Raw genomic sequence first — 16,897 nt, forward strand, 5'->3', positions numbered from 1 at the left:
GATTCACTATAATACCCATTCTGACTTGATTAATATCTGTTTTTGTAGCTCTACACTATCTACAAAGTTATATTGCTGTTAATACTGTTATGCAGTGATATATTCAATTATACTTTATCTGATGATATAGCCATTTTTATGGATGATAACAAGAGACAACACAGTAACCATGGTAGAACTCCTTGTACAGCAGTTTTATATGTATTTTTAGTTTTATGTATCTCTAGGATTATGTTTTTCTCTGTCCTGCTTTGTTCTGTTTCTCCCTGTAATATAGAAAGGATGGTAACATATGTTAAGATGCATGCTTCCATAAAACCTATCAACCATTTACAAGAACTTATGACATATGATGAAATGAACAAATACTTTGAAAGAGAAAAAAAGGGACTTCAGCACCCAGTGCTGGTGGGTCATGATGTGAAACCAAGCAATACTATTAATCTTCAATTAGAGTGATTTTAATCTGCTTTGGTTTGTTTAAACTCAACATAAATGAAGAAATGGATAAATACATACATGTTTAAGTGTATAGGATTGATTGCCATATTACTTAGTTTTTATTAGATAGTTGAACAGAACTATGTGCAGTCTCCCTGTTTGAATTCCCATTTATATGTTCCACTTTTGTATCTTGAACAATTATTTGTAAGAGGACAATATGTAAACACAAACTAGTGATTTATTCCTGCTTATTCTTTTCTTTGAATGTATGTACTATTTATGCCTGCTTTCTGTTTTGTTTTGTCTTTCTTTAAATAAAAATAAAATTAAAAAGATCAATAAATAAACAAAGTTCCTTTGCAGTGAGACTGGTGGACCAAGCTCTGATTGATAAATAAGAAAGCAGCTGTCTGGTAACATTTTTAACCAGTTTTTGTCCATTGATTAGAGACCTCAATGATCTCCAGAGCATTATAGGAGACACCTCAAATAAATTTATGAAATATATTCCTAAATGTTCACATTGGTCATTATTAAATGAAGTAATACATATTTTTGGCTTGATGATGCCTGTATAAAGGTTTCACATGGTTATGACAGTTGATTGTAATCAACTATATGATGTATTGCATATATTGGTAATTCTGGATGCATAAGACTCCATGATTGTAAAATGGGGATTACTTATGGTAACAGATTTTTGTCTCATGTGCACAATTTGCTGATAACAAAGACTTGTGAGATTCACATTCAACTAAAGATCAATAAGTTGTTCAATAATACACAAAAAACTTCTTGTGTATTAGACAAGGGTGATTGACTAACAGGGATATTTTATGTCAAAACAAGAATTTTGATTATTACAAGAATCTCATGATTGTTATGATGCAATACTATGTACGGTTCTGATTCCTGATATATTATGTAAAATATGCAACTGTTAATACTGTAGGTATTCAAATGCTAAAATGTCCATGCATAGAAGAAAATAGGATTCATTTAATGTTCTAACTTGTTTCATGTTTAGATAAAATAGTAATGTTACACTTACTGCCTCTAATATACTTTATTGTTATGAAAAACTTCTTTTGGATGTTTGACAGCTAAGGTTTGGAAGCCAAAACTTAGAGAAACAGATGGGATAAATGGATAGCCTATATTTTGGTCCCAGGTGTTCAAGGGTGGTGGAGACCCAGGATATAAAATAACCTCTTATTGCATCATCCTAAGATATTAAGTGAGTCCCTGGTTGTCTCATCAAGGAGATGATGAGACCACAGAGGAAAGTCACCTTCAATGCAAGGTGTGCCTAAGAAGAGTCACCAGGAGAAAAATCTCCCAAGCTTTCACAGAGAGCAATGTGGTCAAGCAATGATTGTGACTCGTCTAAGTTGCTGACACTGACAGAAGAGCCATGAGATGCTATGCATGGTTCTAAGATAACTTCTGAGAAGACCTAAGTGACCTTGATAGGAAGTAAGTAACTGACTGTAGTTGTCATGGTTTATGCATGTGTCCTGCAGTCCTCATACATTTGCATTGTGCATTTGTGATCGTTCATTGTCTAGTGCATGGATTGATGGTATCAATGCTAAACCCACTTTGGGGTGGAGCCAGGATGTAATTCAATGGCAGGAAGAAGGTGTATCTTGCTTTTTGATGGTTCCTGTTTGCTGTTTGCAGCCTCCATGAACTGTGGCCCAGCCATACCTGCCTGCCTTGGAGCCACCTGTGTGTGAACTGAAACCTGCAAAAACTGTAAGAAATAAACCTTTCCTTTCTCAAATTGGGGTTCAGGTATTTTGTCTCAGCAACAAGTAAAAAGTAATTAAGAGAGAATTTGGTACCTAGGAGTGGGGTCTTTTGCTGTGACTATACTTGACCATGTTTTTCGAGAGGCTTTGGAAATGGCTTGTGGGCAGAGTTTGGAAAGGTTTGGACATGTCGCCTAGATGCGTAGAGCTGGAGCAGCTTAGGCTGTTCTGTAGAGGGGATTCAGGTCAGAGCTCAGGAGACCAGAAGTCTGATAGAGGGCCTAATGATAAAGACCAGGCTTGGGAGGTTTCTGTTGGGAAGAGGGACTGCATTGGTTGTTGGACTCCACATGATGTGGGTTATGGCTTGGCAGCAGGTTTGTCTGCATTTTGCTCCTGTCCAGAGACTTTGCTGAGACTGAGACAAAGGGCAATGGACTGATTAATCTTGAAAATGAAATTAAAAAGCAATCAAACCTTGAGGCTGTTGCATGGCTATTGTTGGGGGCTTTTAGCCAGATTTATGTTGCATATCAAAAGAGAAGAGATCAGCATGATAGTGTACAATGCTCTGAGTTTGACAGAAGTAAAATTCCAGGAAGACGGTGGATTGCAAAGACAGAGTTGAGATTTTGATTCCTGAGGAAAGACAGAGAGATAAGAAAGATTGAAGGGGGTCCCCACCCTGTGCAACCTCAGTGCAAAAGTGAAATAATTGGCTCACAGGGAAAAGCTGCAGAGTGTCATGTTCTAGAATGGCCACAGAGGCCACTTGAGGTTCCAGAATGGTGGCACCTTAGAGAAGCTTTTCCTCACAATCATGTAAACAGAGCCCTGCAGTCCAGGCAACTGACCCCTATAGCCAAAATACAGAAAAGCCTAGGTACTGCTCCAGTCAGCAGCAAACTTTGGTGGCATCCACAAGGTGCTGATTTTAGGTGCAAGGAAAATGCACAAATTCTGAGGCAAGATGGCATCCACCTCAATTGCAATGTGCCAGGGAGGCCAAAAAGTGTGCCCCTGAGAGGGCAATTTGTGAAGACGTAAGGGTGAAGCCAAAGGTGAGGTGGAGAGTGCAGAAGTTTGGAAAAGGCAAGGATGTGGGTGATTCAAGGGAAGCTGCAAAAAGAGAGCAGAGAAGATTTAAGAGAAATGCTGCAGGAGTTAAAGTCACTGGAAGTGCCATGGGGGTGGAATTACCCAAGCCTTTTGGAGTTTGCAACCAGATTGCTTCTGATGCTGAACATGGAATTCTAGGACTTAATGTTCACCCTGCTGGACTTCTTTTGTTTCCAGTACTTTATATTCCCCTTCTTGTAATTTTTGGAATGGTAATGTTTACATTGTGTCTTTGCATTTGAGAAATGTTTAACCTTGTTTCATTTGTACAGGGGTTACAGTTAAGAGTTTGCCTTAGATCTTGGAGGAGACTTGGGAATTGGACTGTTTAGCAATGCTGAAACATAGGACGTTGGCAACTCTTGGAAGTGGACTAAATGTCTTTTGTATAATGTATGTACATGAGTCCTGGGGGCCAGGGGTGGAATGTCATGGTTTATGCCTGTGTCCCCTAGGCTTCATGAGTTTGCATTGTGCATTTGTGATGATTCATTGTGTAGTACGTGGATTGATGGTGTTAGTGCTACACCCACATAGGGGTGGAGCCAGGATGTAATATAATGGCCAGAAAAAAGTGTGTCTTGCTTTTTTGCTGGTGCCTGCTTGCTGTTTGCAGCTGCCATGAACTGCAGCCCAGCCATGTACACCTGCCTTGGAGCCAATTGAGTTTGGACTGAAAACTCCAAAAACTGAAGAAATAAACCTTTCCTTTCTCAACTTGGGCTTCATGTATTTTGTCTCAGAAACAAGTAAAAAAATAACTAAGACAGTAGTTAATGCAGGTCTCATGTTAGCGTGGCCTTGGACGTCCTGAAGAAAAGTCTGGACTCTGAAGATATAGTGCAATGTAAAAGCTTGGCTGTGGGGGAAGCTAGGATCACTAACATCCTCTTACAACTGCTGGCTATACTGGTAAATGACTACTGTTATGAACTGATGGACTATCATGAGTTTAAATGGGAGTTCTCCTCAATGCTTCCCCACCTTAAGCTGGCCACCCATCCTGGGAGTCAACAAAACAAAATAAGAGAGAGTTGTTGGAAAGGGTTGAAGGTGAATACATTTGCAGGGCTGTGGTGTGGCCTGGGCATGGTTGAATTGAGAATGAGGAGACACCACAAGGAACAAGATAGGCCACAGCTGAGGCCACCTGGAGACTTCATGAATAATTTTTCTGAATTAGAATCATCTGTTGCAGATTGATTAAAAACTCCATTGTGCTTACTGGCCTTAAAGTTCAGGACAATTAAAAAGGATAAACCAGACTTTAAAAATGGTAATAACTAAGATGGCATTAAAAACTGGCAAGAACTGGGTGATTCCCCTTCCTTTTGCCCTCTTGTTTGTGCAATGTACCCCATATGTTACAGTTGTTTCCCCTTTAAAGTTCTATGTGGGAGACCTCCTCCTCTTATTCCTAAGATTTCTAAAAAAAAAAAAAAATTAGCTGATCTGACTAATCAAGATCTTGTTAAGTTCCTCCAGGCCCTTCAGCTAGCTCTGACTTCCATCCAACTGTTATTCCGAGAACAACAACCTCTGCCTACAACCCATCCTGAGGATAAATATCCTGCAGTGAAACCTAGGACACTACTCAAGAGACATCACCGTGAGTCAGTCAAACCATGGTGAAAAGACCCTTACACCATGGTCCTCAGCACTCTGACTGCCGTCAAAGTCACGAAAAAGCCTGCCTGAATTCATCATTGCCACTTCAAGCCAGTTTTGGCCTCTGACAGCGATCAACCTACAGATAAGTGAACTGTTGTTCCCTCCAAGGATTCTTTAAAGCTTAAGATTGTGAAATGTATCTGATAATCTTGTTCTTAGGTGTTATTTCTCATGGACATCCAAGGAGATACCTTGTAACCCCACTGTTTAAAACTTAAAATTACTGACTATTTCACTGGTAAGTTATTGGTAGCCAATGCTACTGTCTATGAGATAATTAAGATAGATTTATGTTCCCTATTAGATAACATCCCAGAAAAAATTAAACAAAAAAAATGTTGTTGGGTTTGCATGTCATGCTGCCTGATTGGTTGATAATGGAGACTTACAAGGACCTATGTATTCAAAAGAAATTACAGAGCACTGGCTGGTATCTTTGCCCCCAAAACCAACAGCCAGCCTCTGATCATAGGTGTTCACAATCTGTAGAGATAAAATATTTTTGTAGCCATTGGGGTTGTAAATTTGTATCTCCTTGACAGAAAAATAAAGGGGTTCTTTACCTTTTTCCTCACTCTTGAGACCCAATCTTCTGTTCTCCTCCACTAGACTTCCTGCTCCTGAGACCTTTTTGCCCTCTGCGATTTCTGTGACATCTCTAGCCCCTTCTTGCCTCTGGACATTGCTTATGGCAAATCAACTTTTAAATTCCCGTACAGACGACACCTTTGTTGGTGGGATGCTAAGCCCCTGCTCACACTGGACAATGTACAGGGTGCTCCAGGAATCTGTGTTTACTCTGCCTCCTACTCCTTGCACACTTCCCCTAATGCTGCACTCTGTAATCCTGCCTCTTCAGCTTTGATTTATACTTTTTCCTATCCTGCTAATCAACACCTTGTTGCTCCCAATGGAGCCTGGTTTGCCTGTACTTCTAATATAATTCTTTGTTCCATGCATTACCTGTTTACCCAGTGCCCTGAGCTTTACATATTAGTCCATATCTTCCCCCAGTGTATTGGTACTCTAGAGATAATGGTAAGAGTCACTTGTTCCCTAGCTTTTAAAGAATCCAGTAAGAACAAAAAAAATCCTGTATTATTACCTGTATTACTAAAAATTGAGATAACAAGGTCAATAGGTTTAAGAGTGTGCAGCCTAATAGTCAAAAGACCAAAATTATAGACACTTACATGCACCCATTGACCAAGATTTAGCAGCCCTTAGTGACTCTGTCTCCAAATCAGACGATTTTTTAAGTTCACTGACTGAGATGGTTTTACAACACTGGCGGGGTCTAGATCTCCTATTCCTAAAGGAAGGAGGCTTTTGTCTGGCAGTTGGAGAAAACTGTTGTTTGTATGCCAATCATTCTGGGATTATCAGACAAAGTATGGTCAGCCTTAAAAGGCAGCTACAGGATCAAGAACAAGCCAGACAAGCTGAACAGAATTGGTTTGAGCAATGGTTTTCTCTATCTCCCTGGTTGACAACGTTAATCATAACAGCCTCCAGACCTCTCTTAATCTTAATTACTTGTTTAACAATTGGACCTCGCATTATAAACAGATTAGTAAATTATGTCAAAGACCAGGTGCAAACAATAGTACTCATGGTTTTAAGGATACAAGTTTATGAACAAATAGCACTGCTTGAAAATTCCATGAGCCAATGATTTGATTCACTGACAAAAATAAGTGGGGAATGTTATACTAAGATACTAAAAATTAAAATAATTGATTAAAAGATAATTAACATAAATAGTTACTTAAAAAGATAGTTATTAGTAATAATGTCATTCTGTACTGAGCTCATTACTCTAGTAACCAAGCACCAACCACATAGCTATAAATTAACTGACCATGTCATTCTTTACTGTTTTGTTCAATTGTATTATAACTAATGATATAGGCAATTCTATTAGAGATAGTGGGAGGCATTATGGTAACCATTGTTGACCACCTTGTATTATGGTTTTACATTATCTATTATGTCCACCCTTTTGACTTGACTGATTCTTTTCTGTTATGTCACATTTGGTTTTACTCTCTTCCAAAAAAGCAATAAGAACCGTGGGAGCAATGAAACCCAAAATGTGTAATAGTCATTGTTCAAAAGAGAGGAAAAGAAAGTGCTCTAAACTATATAACTGCATGTATATTTAAGTGTATAAGATAGAAAATGATATCACAGAGTTTTATTGGATCATTGAACAGAACTGTTTGCAGTATCATTGTTGGAATGTCCACTCTACAAGCTTTAATTTTGTGACTTGAACAATTATTTCTAAAATGGCAATATGTAATCCATTAACTAGTGATTTCCTACTGTTAATTTTTTCTTCTGTAAATCTGTATAACTTGTACCCTTTCACTGTTTTTTTTCTTTTCTCCTTAAATAAAATTTAAAATAAATAAATAAATTATCTGAGCACATCATTCTGCTGTTCTGTAATGTGTCATCCCCCCCCCTTAGTGACCTGTGTGCTATGTCAACATTTGTTCCCCTTGTAAGAAACAAATGATGCTATGTCAACCATTGTTCCCTTTATGAGAGACAAATGTTCCTGGAATTGGCAGACCAAGGGCTATGAATTGGGTAACTACCCACTGTGAAATGCCTCTGTCCTCAAGCAAAGGGAAACAAAGGCCCACCTTATTTCTGTTTCTCATCACTATGTACTTAATGATCAATGAGCTAGTCATAAATGAACTATAAAAATCAGTCAAAACTCTAACTCAGTTGCACAGCTTTGAAAATTGCATCTGCACTGTGTCGCTGGGCCAGCTAAAATAAAAGTGCTTCCTTTAAAAAAGATGTCCTGCCCCATTTGTCATCTTTGCATCTTGCCCCGTTTTTTCATCATGGGGCCCTGTTTTTTTTTTTGAGTAGAGTACAACAAAGAGCTGAGTGCCAATTAGTGACAAGGGAACTATATGGCAAGGGGAACTTATAGTGTGAAGTCCTCGGGTGTCCCTGCCTCACCAGAAGGAAATGTTTAATTAGATTAGGAATTTGGTTCCATTTCAGCAATAATTGTCACCCCCCATGCTTGGCAATATGATCACTTTCAGAATTCAGCATTTTTATGAGTCTGAATGAGTAGCAAGCTTGTTTTGGAGAACTGATGCTTGCTTTTATTTCATCCTTACTCAGTTGCAGACCATTACTGTGATTTAAATGTAATGTGTTCACTTTACAGGTAACTGTGCTCCTTTTGTGTTCACATACTCGGTTTTTTGGTGAAAAATTAATAGAAATGAATGAAAATCATGAAAATGAAGTCTGCTGCCTCTAAAACAGATTTCCGACACTCTGTTCTGTTGTGTCCTACCCTGGCCTGTTCTCAGAATATTGTCTGACATCAGTGGATTTTTTTATTCCTGGAGGATTCAATATGAATCCTGAAAACATTTGCAGCCCATTATGGAAAGAGTCCACTGATCCTTGAAAGAAAGCAGGGGTAGCCATGAAATGGCAGGGATAAATAAGAAATTTAGAGAAGAGCTAACACCACCACTTCTCAAAATTTAATGAAATCGAATGGGAAATTGTACTTCCCAATTCATTCCTGGAAGCAAGCATTACCCTGATACCAAAACCAGAGAACAATCAAAATAAGAAAGAGAATTACAGACCATTCTGCCTAGTGAACATTGAAGCAAAAATCCTCAATAAAATACTGGCAAACAGACTGCAGAATATCATCACGAAGATTTTACATCATGATCAAATGGAATTATTCCCTGGGACGCAGGGGTGGTTCAACATACATAAATCCATGCATATAATACACCGTATTGACAAATCCAAAAGCAAAAATCATTTGATCATTTAAATAGATGCAGAAAAACATTTTGACAAAGTCCATCATCTATTCATAATAAAAAACCTACAAAAATTGGGAGAGATGATCTTTATCTCAATCTGATAAAAGCCTTTTATCACAAACCAATAGTCAACCTCATACTAAGTGGACAAAAACTGAAAGTTTTCACTCTAAAATCAGGAACAAAACAAGGATGTCTACTGTCTCCATTCTTATTCAATATAGTCCTGGAAACTAGCTGGAACAATTAGACAAGAGAAAGAAATAAAAGGAAAAAAGATAGGAAAGGAAAATCTTAAAATATCATTATTTGCAGAAGATATGATACTCTACTTAGAAGACCCTAAAAATTCCTCCAAAAGACTTCTAGTTTAAGAAACAAATTCAGTAATATAGCTGGTTACAAAGCCAACACTCAACAATCAATAGACTTCATAAACAAGAATAAAAAACTCATGGAAAGAGAAATCAAGTAAACAATAACTTATACAATAGCATCCAACAAAATGAAATACTTAGGAATCAATCTGAAAAGGATGTAAATGACCTCTACAGTGTAAACTACAGTACTCTCAAAAGGAGATTGAAGAAGATATTCTAAAATGAAGAGCTATCCCATAGTCTTGGGTAGGGAAATTCAATATAGTGAAAATGACCATACTTGCAAAGCTATTGTACAGATTCAGTGCAATCCCAATCAAAACCCCACAGCATAGCTCAAAGAATTACACAAAATAAATCCGAAAAGTCATCTGGAACCAGAAGAGTCCTAGAGTAGCAAAGGTGATCCTGGGCAAAAAAGGAAAGATAGGGTTCATCAAAATCCCTGACTTGAAATTATACTATAAAGGTATTGTGATTTAAAAAAAAAAAGATGTGGTACTGACAAAAAACAAAACAAACAAAACCAGATCCAAAGATCAAAGGAACAAATTAGAAGATGGAGAAAGAACCTCAGACCACTAAACCACCTTATCTTTGACAAAGGTGCCAAATAGAGTCATTGGAAGAAAGGCAGCCTCTTTAATAAATCGTGCTGGAAAAACTTGTTCAATCCGTTCTGAATATTATCTTTCAACGTGTATTAAGTTAAGATCAGAATAGATCAAAGATCTTATATTAAAACAGAAACATTAAATCTGTTGCAAGACAGAGTAAGTAAAACTCTTAAAGACATTGATGTAAGCAAAGACTTTATGAAGAAAACTTGGATTCAACAGCAAAAATCAAAGAGAATTAAGAGAGAATCTCACCCTACTGAAAAACTTTTTAACAGCAAGAGAAATCACTAACAGAGTGAAAAGACAATGCACAACGTGGGAGAAAATTTTTGCCAACTGTTCCTCAGACACAGTATTACTATTGAGAGCACAGAAAACTAAAAAAATTCAGTCTTCCCAGATTTAAAGACCCAATCCAAAAATGTGCATCTGAGGTGAGATACACAGTTCTCAGATGAAGAAATAGAAACAGCAAATAAATATGTGATAAAATGTTCTGCATCACTCTTCATTTAACAATTGCAAATTAAATAACACTGATATGTCACCTTGCCCCAGAAAAATTGCCTACTGTCAAGAAAGCAAGCAATAACGAATGCTGGAGAGGTTGTGGGGGGAAAAGGAACCCTTCTCCATTGTTGGTGGTAAAGCAACCACTGTGGAAATCAGTGTGGAGATTCCACACAAACTAGGTCTACAGGTCCCACTCAACTCAGCCATTCTCCTTCTGGGTATCTACCCAAAAGAGTAAAAATCATAATACCACAGTGATACATGTGCACCCACGTTTATAGCAGCACAGTTTGTGGTAGCCAGATCTTGGATGGAATGCACGACCTCTAGCTTGCCAGGCAGGCGATTAAGCTAAATCCCTGGATCACATTTTTTTTTTTTACTTTTTAACTTGCAAATGAAATGGGTTTGGGAGAAAAAACAAGGACTGAGGTAAAGACTTTCAGTGCAAATACCCATCAGACGAGCTGAGGTCAACATTACAGAAGACAGCCAGCTCCAGAAGCCTCCACCATCTTTCATTGGGGATCTACAGTTGCAGGGTGTGTTTTTTTTTTCTTTAATTATTCTTGGTGGGGAAGGCAGGCAGGAGAGCAGGAGCCAATCAGTGATGAAGAGGCTGGCTGTAAAAACTGCCCAATCAGGCGGGCCAAGGTAGGCGGTCTCTTCCGGTGTCATGGCGTCAATTGCAAAGCCAGGGCAAAAAAGGGAGCACTAGATGTTTCCTAGACCACTATTTTTTGCTTCTATTCGCTGTGGACTGCTTAGAAAGAACCTGGGAGACCTCCAAACTACGCAATGGTGATGTTATGGGATGGGAGCAGTGAAATGGGGTGGAATCCGGTTGAGACCAGTTAGAAGTGGTGAGAAGGGGCTGGGGGTTTAGCTCATTGGCATAAGCGCCTGCCTTGAAAGCAGGCAGTCATGAGTTCAATCCCCGGTACCAATAAAAAGGAAAAAGACCTAAAATAAAAAAAATAAAAATAAAAAAAGTGGTGAGAAGCAGCTGTGCTGTCTAGAGCCTGTGTGCTTAGCCTCAGACCCTGAGGTGCTCTAGTGCTAGCAGTGAGTCATCCTGTGTCCCTTTTACCTCTCGCTGGGGCTAGGACAGTTCTGGGTCCCTAGAACACTGTTGCCACTGTGATACCACCAGGCCACAATGCCATTTTTGAAATCGCCTGCTGCCCTTGCTCCTCCAACAGTCTGGGCCCAGGAAGGGGCATGAGGAGACCCTGATTCCGATGTGGTTTCTAGCTGGGTGCAGCTGTAATAAGCTAGGTCTCTGCTCTCATTCCTGTCAGCAACAGATCTGAAAACCAGAAGTTTATAAATGTCTGTGCTGCAGGACCTCATAGCCACAACTGCTCTCCTTAAACTTATGCATTTATGTATTTTGTGATCGCCTAAATTTATACTATGTTCTCATATTTCCATGCTCATGACAGGTGGAGGCAAAGGTTCTGAGAATTCAAAGATGTGTAATGATGTGCCTCAGTGGAGGAAGGCTTTCCAAACACTGGATGAACTGCTGTGTATTATACAGAACAATGCAAAGAATTTCTGAACATACTTGATGTGACACATGTCCTCATAGACAATGTTTGGGAGAACAGCCATAGAGGTTTAAATTTTGATAAAAATGAAGCAGATATAAAAGTGTCAAGGGCAGGGTAAAGTGTGCTTGCTAAGACAAGTTCCAGAAAGGGTGGCCTGTTAAATTCTCACTGAAAAATGCCTAAATGTAGTCATTTGCATGAACATATACAAGTGATATCCTTCTGAATGGAAAGGAATGTGGTTGTCATCTCTGAATTAAGAGGTGATTTAATAGCTTGGTTGATCATATACATTGTTGAAATATGGAAATGCTCTGCAGTGGACTTTACTAAGTGGTGTAAAGGAGATGCCATAAAACGAAATTGTGCAGGGATATCAATAGTTTAGTCGTGAAGGGTTTTCTGCTTAGGGTGGATCAGAGGAGCATGGAAAGGATGTAGAAGTGACTGGCAGGATGCAGAGTGCCAATAGCAGGACATACAACAGAGAGGGTCTTCCCTGGAAGTCAGGTAGTTCTTAGGGTAAGCATGAAGTTAAAGTTGGCTTACGATTTCTTCCTTGAGGTGAATAACCCAAGTTCTGATAAGAACCAGTATTCCACATCCTTGTCAACCCATGAATTCTGTGTTCTTCACTTGAGATCTAATTTTGATTGTCTCTGATTATGACCCAGTGTCATGAAGGTAAAATTTGAATTTTTTTTTTGTAACAGGGATCAAAATCATGATCTCAAGGTTGCTAGGTAGGTGTTCATGCTGCTGAGCTAAATACCCAGCTATGAAAGTGTTTTCTGTATACTATGTATGATGTCACCATTGTTTCTCAGAAAATGTTGAATATTGTGGAATTTTTCTATATTGTATGTATATAATTTTAAAGCAAGCAAAAGGTGTCATATGCAGTCACTTTTCATTTTCACATTGTCTGTGGGGTGTCTCCGTCAGGGTTTCTCTATGTCAGAGAGCTCTGTAACTTAGGCTAGGCCCAAACTCAAGGAAGTTCTCCTGCACCAGCCTCCCAAGGTATATTTTTTATATCTGAATGGAGAGTGATCACTTGGTGACACTGAGCTATAATTTGAAACATGTACCTGGTTTCATTGTTTATACATTTTTTACATACAGCAGTTTTCCATGATCATTTGAGTTATTATTTATGTATCATATTTGATGTTATTTACATTTTGTTTTATGAAACAAAATTTAAATATCAAAATGCTCCCGTCCAAGTACTAACCAGGCCCGACCCTGCTTAGCTTCCGAGATCAGACGAGATCGGGCGCGTGCTGCTTAAGTATATTAAGAACAAAGGACTTAGTGGCCTAAATGAGATTTGAAGAAATATCACTATTAGTACATCAAAGTGATTCATGAGTTATTTGTGTGCCTCTGTGCTTTATGGATGCTGGTCCTGCAGGCTCTCACTATGAGCTCTGCTTTAGAGACAGTGCACAGCGACTCTTGCAGTGACTCAGCATAAGAATCAGTACTCCTATTTGGCTGTTACATTAGCTGTGAGTTGCAATATAGCATCAAATTTGCTGTCTCAAAAAATGTGTATATACAAAAATTATTCCCCAAGATGTGAAGTTAAGATTTGAAGAAATCAGTTGCCATTCAGCTGTTTTGTTTGTTTTTATTTGTGTAGTTTAGTTTTGTTTTATTGATACAAGTTTTCTCTATGTATATGACCTAGATTTGAACCCTTTATGGAGCACAAAATTGCCCTAACCTCAAAGCAGCACTCCTGTCTCAGCCTCTTGACTGCTGGGATTATAGATATGAGTGTTTTTACCCTAGAAAATATTGAGGCTTGTAACTTAGCTATGTTGTAGGTTGGCATAATAGATGCCATCTTGAGCTTTGCATTTAACTAGTGCCCTGTATTTCACTCAGAAAAATGGAAAATCACTCAGGGTAGAAGTCCCAGGAGAAAAGAAAAATGAGCTGTATCCAAAGAAAAAAATTAACCTACTCAACAAAAGAAGCAGAATACAGTTGTCATCCAAAAATTATTGTAAGATCCTAGATAAATGATTTCCAACAGGATCATTTTGTGATTCTATCTTTTAAAACATCTGTAACTTTCCAGTTCAGAGCCTTTTATTTAGATCCTGAAATGGGGGGTGGGGGTTCTGTATAAAAGTGGTGCTGAGAGCAGCTAATGAAATTGCACATTTCTCAATTGGGTTGCTTGGCTTCCTATATTTTTGTTCACAAACTCACCTCAAGCTGCAGAAACCTTACTGACATAAGCAAACCTCAGGATTAAATGACAGTGACCGTGAAATGAAAGAATAGTAGTGAAAAGGAGAGGAGAAAAAAGACAAATGCCATGTGCTATAATGCCCACCTCTTTTCCCCAGCAATGAAGAAGCTGAAACAGGAGAATGGCCATGTATTCAACGAGAGCCAAACCTACATAGTGAGTGCAAGGCTGGCCAGAACTCCAAAGTGAGACTATATCTTTAAATCAAAAATCTAAAATGAAAAAAAAAGCAACCAAGTAGACAGAAAGACTATTGAAAACAAACAATAATAGAGCTGAATGAAATGTGAGTTATGTAAAATGGGAATTATTGAATGATGTTGCCGAGGAAAGAAGGCCATGTAGTGGCATCCAGGAGGCAGTGACAAACAGACTTAGGAATGGCACCTATTGTGCTACAGGACAACAGTGACCTCCTTCCTCCAATACATTTGAAGTTCACTAGAATGAGGACTTCTAAAGGCTCATGGAAATGTTAAACTCATGGCAAACAAGCAGCTTGAAATCCAGGCTTTGGAACATGGCCTTTAGCAGACATTTCATATTTAAATTGAGATAAAAGAAATATAATCCGGCCATGTTTGATATCAAATACATCAAGTTTAATGGCTCACAACATTGAGAAATGAAGTCATAAACCAAAAGAATTTCAAAAATTTTCTTAGAAAAAAAGAGAGAAGAATAGCACTGAATTTTCAGGAGTGGTCTTCGTTTTTTTGGCCACAGACCTATTGTCAGGGGTCATTTATACAGGAAAGTCACAGTGTGGGTACAGTGTGGGTCTCAAATTACAATCAACCTATAAGCTTATAGCTGCTTAACTAATATTATTCAACAGGGGAACAAGGCAGCCAGAAAAGGTATGTGGAAAGAGTCAAGGCATTTTGTGAGAACAATAGTCCAGTTGTTCTGGTCATTGAGTATGGTAAGTGATGCCCATCTGAACTTCCTGGAGGAGGTGGTGGTAACTGTAGTACATTTCAAGCTGTTGTTTTTCTCTTCAGGACCATGTAGACCTGATCACTGCATCTTCACCTTCAGGTCTGGCTTTCTTCAGTTGTGCCTGTAGCAGTGATTGTTGTATTTAGTTTTTTGCATTGACTCTTTGAGGTTGCATTTCCTCTCTGATTGTATATCAATTTCTGTCTACATTGACATCCTTTGCTAAAATCCCAATACTATTTGAATGACTTTTCAGTACATGTGACTTTTGAGTGAATGTGGTGCTTGGAGGGGACACTGATGTCATGCACGGAGCTGATGGAAATTTTATTTAGGGCCCTGGGAAAGAAAGAAGTTGTAATCAAGGAAAAAAGAGGAAGTGGCCATATGAGTAAACATCCCTGAGTTTGCCTTCTTCCACCTTGAACTACCACCATGAGGTTCTGAAATTGTTTCTAGGGCAAAACTCTTTCAAGTACATCCTTCAGTTTCAAGGAAGAAATCAAAACAACGAATTTTTGCCACTTGTCTTCCTCTATGGCTGGTAGTAAACCATTCATAAGAAATACTGTTAGTCATTTCCTTAATGCATTGTAGATACCATAACCAAAATTACATATCATTTTACATTCAGAAAACAAAAGTAGCAGTTAAAGTCAGGGATAAAGCCCTTCAGTGCAAGCATCCCTGGAAAGGTGAGATCAACATTGTAGAATACAAACTACTACTGATTTATCTGACTTCAGCAAAGAGAAAAATTTATAATGATATTCTATAGAGTCATGAATCTCCCAGTCTAACATGTCTGGTATGAGTTTGTGTTCTCTAAAATCAAAGAGTGAATTTTACGAACAACAGAAATTAAGAGCACAATATACTTATTGAGAGAAAGAAAGCTATCTGAGAGAGAGAGAGAAGGGGTCCTGAGCTGGGTGCCAAACACTGTCTTTCTAGAGAACTTTATAGAGTAAAATCATGTGGTGAGGTGAATTTAAGGTGGGGAAAAATTGGAACTCACAATGCAGATGGGCATAAGATGGGACAGAGCTATGGCAGCCAATAAGATTCATGTAAAGTTGATTAAATTGGGAACAAAGGGGGAAGAGAGTCTCATAGAAAGCAGGCATTCTTAAGCAGCTGTGACTTTTCCCTTAGGGTTTTGGGAGGGTGACTCCTGAGTTCTTCAGGATGATAGGAACTATTTAAAATGTCAGCCCTTAGGATAAGGATACTTTTCTTTCAATGGTGACTCTTGACCTCCTCACAGTGCTATGGGACTATTTATAATATCAATCTTTAGGGTATGGATGAATTTGCTTATCATTTGTCTTGAGACTTGGCCCATAGCATGAGGTATCAGTCTTCCCCATACTTGCAGGGTATCTCGTCTCCTGCATGGACTCCTTGGAGGACCTAGCCCTGCCTTATGTCAATACTATTTAAATAACTCAGGTGCCTGTAACAGTACTGTTTGGATAATTGATTACAGATATCTTGTGCTCTGGGTGAATGATCTGGGGATTACAGTGTGCAATGTATATACCAGTGTTGCCCCCTGATTGACATGTTTTGAAATTTAATTTTAGTTGATGTGTTCTTTTTTCCTTGAAATAAAATGGATTTGAAAATTAAAAGCCTGAGATAAAACTCTTCAGTCCAAAACTCCTCCTGTCAAGCTGAGATCACCACTGTAGAAGAATGGCAGCTCCAGAAGTATCTGCACTACAGTCTATCATTTGAGATCCTCTCTTGCAGGGAAGGGTTTCTTTCCCTGTTGATTCTTGGCTCAGAACGAGGGC

Source organism: Cavia porcellus, unplaced genomic scaffold (genome assembly GCF_034190915.1).
Source record: "Cavia porcellus strain 051 isolate PalLab524CR breed Dunkin Hartley unplaced genomic scaffold, mCavPor4.1 scaffold_42, whole genome shotgun sequence".
Lineage (NCBI taxonomy): Eukaryota > Metazoa > Chordata > Mammalia > Rodentia > Caviidae > Cavia > Cavia porcellus.